This window comes from Cupressus sempervirens, chromosome 5 (assembly GCF_028749045.1).
Source record: "Cupressus sempervirens isolate cs-2001-9-10 chromosome 5, ASM2874904v1, whole genome shotgun sequence".
In the NCBI taxonomy this organism is placed as follows: Eukaryota; Viridiplantae; Streptophyta; class Pinopsida; order Cupressales; family Cupressaceae; genus Cupressus; species Cupressus sempervirens.
The window spans coordinates 71,163,009-71,169,999 of NC_143122.1; the positions used below are offsets into that span (position 1 = coordinate 71,163,009).

Sequence of the window (6,991 nt, forward strand, 5' to 3'; positions counted from 1 at the left end):
TTGAACCTTAAAAATATTATTAAAATTTCAATCATAGAAATAAAAATCTCCAAAATAATCCTAATGATACAGGGCACAAATAGTAGCAGCATATGATAATCTGATCATGCAAACAAGTTATAATTTTGAAAAATCTGATCATGCAAAAGTGTGATAAAGTCAAAATGGAAACACAAACTAAACATGGAATGTCATGTTGGAGAATCACTACAATCCTCCAAATTTATATCAGACATACTCTTCTTTCTCCTCTAGACTCATCTCTAAGAACCCCCAAGCTTTTGTAGGTTCTAAAGTAAAAGTGTCATAAGCCACAATCATAGTTTGTTGACTAACTCTAGGTATGGCCTTGAGGGCTGCAAATGCAGTTGATATATCTTGCTTCATTTCTCCTTTATCAATTTTTACTATTTGAAACCCCTTCATGCCTTCTTGTATATCTTGTATGCTTTCACATATCACATCTAAAGAAGAAGCCATGCTTGGCGTCCTCTTCTTGGTCCTCCTCAATGATGATGGTGTGGAAGCATTTTTTCTAACAAATGTACTAGAATCATTCATCCTAACGAACCCTTCCTCAAATTTGGGAGTGCCATCCATCGGTGTAGTGAAGCCCCCATCATTGTCAAGATCAGTGGCCTCATCAAAAAGGTACCCATCTTCATTCTCTTGGGCAGTTGCAGTTGCACTTCCATCTTCAATGTCATTCCCAACAATGATTGCTAAGTCATTGTAATAGAGGAATGGTTGCCTCTTTTACACCCTAGCATTCTTGAATTCCTTTCACTACATGAAGGAAAATAAGGTATTAGATATTTATCTTTCATTAGTAACTTAACTTATAAACATTGTGTAGAGTACATTACCTTTAACAACTATGTAATAGAGGAATGGTTGCCTCTTGTACACTCTAGCATTCTCGATTTCCTTTCACTACATGAAGGAAAATAAGGTATTAGATATTTATCTTTCATTAGTAACTTAACTTATAAACATTGTGTAGAGTACATTACCTTTAACAACTCTTCCCATACAACATCATCAACATCCACACACTGAGTAGTTTCATTCCACACAAAGCTGCTCATATTTCTCAAGTCTTTCATCATTCTTAAGCTTGCTTCCATGTTTTCAATTTATTCTTGAAGTTGTCTCTTACAAGATTCATCTTCATATCCAAATTGAACCTCCTTTCAATGCTACTCCAAGCTTCTTTCCAAAACCCCCCTTCTCCTTTTCTTCCTAATGTGACTTGCTCAAGGAGTATATTAAGCAATTTTCATTCCATATCTCAAGTCCAAACAACTTTCACATTTTTAGGTGTGGAAGAAATAGTAGTGACATGAAACCCCTCATTAATGCTCGTTAGGAGATTGGTGAATGACATTTTCAGCAATTATCAGCTAGAAAACAATAGTTTAGATGCACAAAACAAGATGAAAATTTATGACAGAATATTGGAGTATTAGACTGTAAATTATTCCTCAAATAATTCTAGTAAATTATCATATTAAACATTATTTCTTACACATTATCCTTGGTAAAAAGGATAGAAATGTTAATATAATACATATATGAAAATAGGGCATAACAATGAAAGACAAAGGATTATATTTAGACTTTCTATATATATGTTATAAGAATGTGATTAAGTATAGACATGATGAATAATCTTGATATAACAAATTGAGTATAAGGAATAACTTCACTTGATAGGAAATGGACCTAAGCATAGTTAAATCTTTAGTTTATCTATCAAGTTTTAATATGTACTACAATGATAATGTCTAACTAGATTGTCTTGTTATTTACTAGTTTTGATTTACAAGACTGAAAGGAGACATAAAAATTTGCCACTTAGGAGTGCTCTCAATGCACTGTAGAAGGCCCATGTGATTATTTGGCCTAACAATTAATAAAATTGTTCAATATAGATTATTACAGTAGATGCAAAATCTACTTTCTACATCAAGGATGAATGACTTAATACCCTTAATTGAATATTGCAATTCAAGTAATATTTTGTCAATCTCTTGCAACCTCAAATAACTATTGTGCCTTAAATCCAAGGGTGATATGTACACAAAAGGCCTTTACAAAAGAGGAGCCAAGTCTTTATCAACATGCATACTCAATCTAGTTGTTAATGATATTGATAAATTTTAAGGGAAAACTATCGGCAAACTTTCTCCTGAAAATCACATCTCATGGAAATAAAAACCATGCATACTATTGTATAGTAGGGTGGGATCTTAGCTATGTATTTATTGGCCAGTCAACCCTTGAACATTGTCAGTCCCTCTTAAAACTTCCACTCATACAAAGAGTAGCCATGATTGCAACCACCATAGTCTCTCATCCAAATCGATGTTGATACCATAATGTTCAAATGAAAATAAAAACAACTATACAGAGTTTCATTTTTATATTGGAACTAAAAATATTGCATATCATTTTTAATTGATTGTCACTGAAATAATACAATTTTAGGGAACTAGTGATTTAATATCATGGCTAATTGTGAGATGGTATATTAGTATCTAATGTAAGATTTAAAATTCTAGGTTTTAGTACCTTAAAAATAGCCAAAATCAATGGGACACTTATAGAGAATACAATGACTAATTGTGAGATGGTATGTTAGTATCTGAGTCATTTTTTGTTGAGATTGTTAGTATTTGAGTCATTTGTTGTTGAGATTGTTGAGAGGTTAGATTTTATGTGAACCATTTCATTACTTTGCCACAGTTTGGACTCCCTATTTGATATGTTGTTAACTGAGAAATGACATTTCAAATTCTTTTTTTGTGCTACAAAAGTGTTAGCCCTAACCACATCCAAGGTGGTCACCCCAAACAATTTCTTGGGGTTGTAAACTTCTTTTTGTTTGAGTACCTCTACTGCAATGGGTATAGTAGAATTTATGGGGTTGCTGATAATGTGGACAAAAGCATTTGGATAGTTATCTACAATAGACTCTATTTAACTTTTGACAATACCTCCATTAACGTTGAAAAGATCATCACAGGTCATGCCTAGTTTCCTTGTAACACCTATTGGGATTATAACTAAATCGACGCCCTTTAGAGATTCTCCCAGTTTAGTAGTTCCAATGAAAGCCAACACCTGAGTGGGGGTATTGTAGTGACTAATGTTTACAACAACTCCCTTAACATTTGCAATATCATAAAGATTCAATTCAAAAAAAAAAAGGTGACATTTTAATCAACAAGGAGAGAGGTTGACCAATCCCTCCTACTACTCCAACAATAGCAACCTTGAATAGTGATGCCCGAACCTGCATAGACCTCCCTATAGTGTGTCTCTTCTTTCCCATCCTTGAATTACCAAAGGACACTTGAAATGCCCCATTTATCTTCTAGCCAAAGAAAGTTATTTGCAAATTACTATCTCTAAAACCACTAAAACCCTTGATGGTATTTCTAACAGAGAGGTTCTATGTAGGCAGATATGAATATAATCCTATGATTAAAAAGTGAGATTGCCTTGCATTTGACTGAGGTTGAGTTGTAGACACAACATTCATAGAAAATGTAGCAACAACCATTGCAATTCACTACAAACAACTGAACACTAAACTCAACAAAATTACTAACTTTCTTGAGCATGAATCCTACAAGGATCCAAAATGATCATTTTAACCCATATATATGTAATTAATAAAGACACTTAATTGGACCAGGATGACTAGCCACTGACACATCGGTCAAAAGAACATAGATAGTAAGGTCCACAACACTAACTACATTAGTACAAGATTATTTTTATCATCTGAAGTAATCTCATAGCCTATCTTTTACTACAGAAATACAATAAAGTGTTTCTAAATGAATAGAAGGTTAACGTATGATAACAAAAAGGGTAGATATAATTGCATGGAACACATAAAAAACTATGTTTCCCCTCATGAACAATCTGATTAAAGAAACTGAAATATGATGCATTGTATTGTCATAATGGTATTATCATTATGCCATAATACTATTATAATATTGTCAAAGCAAGTAGAAAGTTTCAGCACCAGAAATTTGAGAATGAAATCCCCTTCAAACATACGTGAAATTTCCATATATAGATAACAAACTGCTCATATCAAATCTTCATATAAATATATCTTAAACACAACAAATGTCAAGGCAATTTAAGCAAATCCATACTGCATGTCATTGTAAATTTTCCTTCCTCTATTTAAATGCAAATAAATGTTCATGTTTTGTGGTACAATTTAGTGTGAGATTTGTAGTCTTCCCACATTCTTTGAGCTATTTCATCTCAAATTTTTGTGCAATCATCTTTATCTCATTGACTCATCCCATAAGTCTCAAGAATTGGCACATTTATTGAAGCACAACCATCACCATCTTCTAATTCCACTTCGGATGGAACACTATACTCCACCATAATGAAATTGTGTAGTATGGTGCATGCTAATACAATCCTTGTTTGAGTAGTGGTATTATAGGATGTCACATGCTTCAGGATAGGAAACCATTGCTTCAACATACCAAATGTACACTCTATTACATTCCTAAGAGAGGAGTTTTAGTGGTTAAATATATCTTTAGGATTTCTAATTAGGTTGGCTCTACAAAACTCTTTTAGGTGGTAATGAGTACAGCGATATGGAGCAAGAAACCCAAGTACATTTAGGTATCTGACATCAACTAAATAAAATTTCCCTACAAAAATAGAAAATTTTTATAGTCAAAATATATCATAGAAGTTTAGATATCATAGAATCATATAAAATATGAATTAATATACTAGGAGGAACCATAAGTGGATCTGCTCTAGAGAGATCTAAAGCAAGCACCTGACTCTTCAAAATACCAAATGTATGCTCTATTACATTCCTAAGAGAGGAGTGTTAGTGGTTAAATAACTCTTTAGGATTACTAATCAGGTTCGCTCTACAAAACTCTTATAGGTGGTAATGAGTACATTGATATGGAGCAAGAAACCTAGGTACATTTAGGTATCTGACATCAACTAAATAAAATTTCCCTACACAAATAGAAAAAATGTTATAGTCAAAATATATCATAGAAGTTTAGATATCATAGAATCATATAAAATATGAATTAATATCCCAAGAGGAACCACAAGTGGATCCTCTCTAAAGAGATCTAATACAAGCACCTGACTATCTACAACAGACCCTTCCCAACCAGCAAGAACATACTGAAACTTATAGTCAAACAAACATACACCTAAAACATTCTGTGAAAAGTTTCCTTTTTTATCATGATATTTTGCTTGGTTTTCCACTTTAATGGTAACTGGCACATGGGTTCCATCAAGTGTACCAATACAATCCTGTAAAAATAAATAGTATTATTAAATACATACTAATATTATTGATTCTATAGAAAAGAAATACATGTCATTACGATGTTTACCTTGAAGAAAGGATCAAAATAATCCTTCCTAGCAATTGCCAGAGGAGTGGTTGGAGCAGAGGGTAACATATACTCTTTATGTAATGTCAAGATAGCTTTCAAGACCTTGTAGAAGTATCGACTCACTATCTCTCATGAGTGACCAAAGTTATGGCCAATCTCACAATTCCTTAAATTGTGGCCAAGTGTATGCGAAAATATCACAAGTTGTTCTTCTAACGTTATGTTTACTATATCTTGAATGCTCCCTTTTTCTCTTAGAATTTCAGCAAAGTGAAAGAAGACTACTCTAGACATACGTATTTGGTCATGGCAATCTGTGTGATTAGAAAGGATAATATGCTTATAAAAAGGACATGCAACTCTTCTTCACTTATGCCCTTGTCTTCTACTTTCTTCATAAGATGCCACTATGTACACAACAAGGGTTGCAAGAAAAACAACAAGCAAGCACTAACCTTCAACCTCCTAACAATGGCTCCTTGAACTTGAACATCATCTTCAACATCATCATTAGGATCCATAAAATACCTACAACCACAATATAGACTACATATTTCAGAAATATACAACAAAAACAAAGAAAGATCATGATAGTAAGGAAGCATAACTTCTTCTCCCAACATCCAACATCCACTATAACTTATTCTAAGATGGAAGGTAAAACTATGCATTTATGAAGCTACATGATCAAATGGAATGATAAACAAGATCAAATGGTGCAATTAAACTAGAATGATGATCTTTCAATGCAAGTCTCATAGTAGCCTAATCTCCTTAATAAAAAGTGTTGTATACAAATGACTTGATTTTGATGTGGATTTATAGATTCTCAAGGCTTTAAAGAGTTTTGTATGTAGATCAATGGTCAAGATCATTCATTTAAAATGAATGGTAGAGATAGAAAAGGCTACATATGTTCTTGTGGGAGAAGATTTTGAAGCTTGCAATATAGATTATTTGTTGACAAACAAAGCTATTACCAGAGCAAACTAGTCTTTTTTTTTGACAAAAATGAAAAAACATATTGTTTTAGATTGATGTTGTTGGAAATAAGAACAAGGAGCAAAACCCTATTGGAGCTCTTGTGAGTCAACATGAAGAAAAGAACATTGAGTAGCCCAAATCTATTAGATCTAGCCAGGCACTTCTATGTGTGGACATGGTAGTCTTATTTATAGCCACAACTTGTGGAATTGGAAATACTGTCACTTCTATTAACAACATGGGTTAGATTGGGCAAGCTTTGGAAAACAATCCTACAAATATCAACCATTTATTTCTCTCATCAACATATGGAACTTTCTAGGTTGTAAAGTATCTAGATACATGTCAAAATGTATCTTGCATAAGTATGAATTTCCAAGCCCTTTTTTGTTTACAATAATAATGTTTATTTCTTGTATTGGGCATACTTTTACATTTACCATTCCTAGATCACTGTATGTAGCCTTAATCATTATAGTATTGAGGTTTTGCTAACATTTTTAACACTAAAATTTCTTGACATGGACCAAACCTTCATGAATGGAAATAGTCCCCACTATTTTTCATTTCCAAAATTTTGTTTT

General features: G+C 32.9%; 1 pseudogene; it reads right to left on the reverse strand.

Moving 5' to 3' along the window:
- Positions 1 to 228: 228 nt before the first annotated feature.
- LOC149554601 (uncharacterized) lies at positions 229 to 3,568 on the reverse strand (annotated as a pseudogene).
- Positions 3,569 to 6,991: the final 3,423 nt, after the last annotated feature.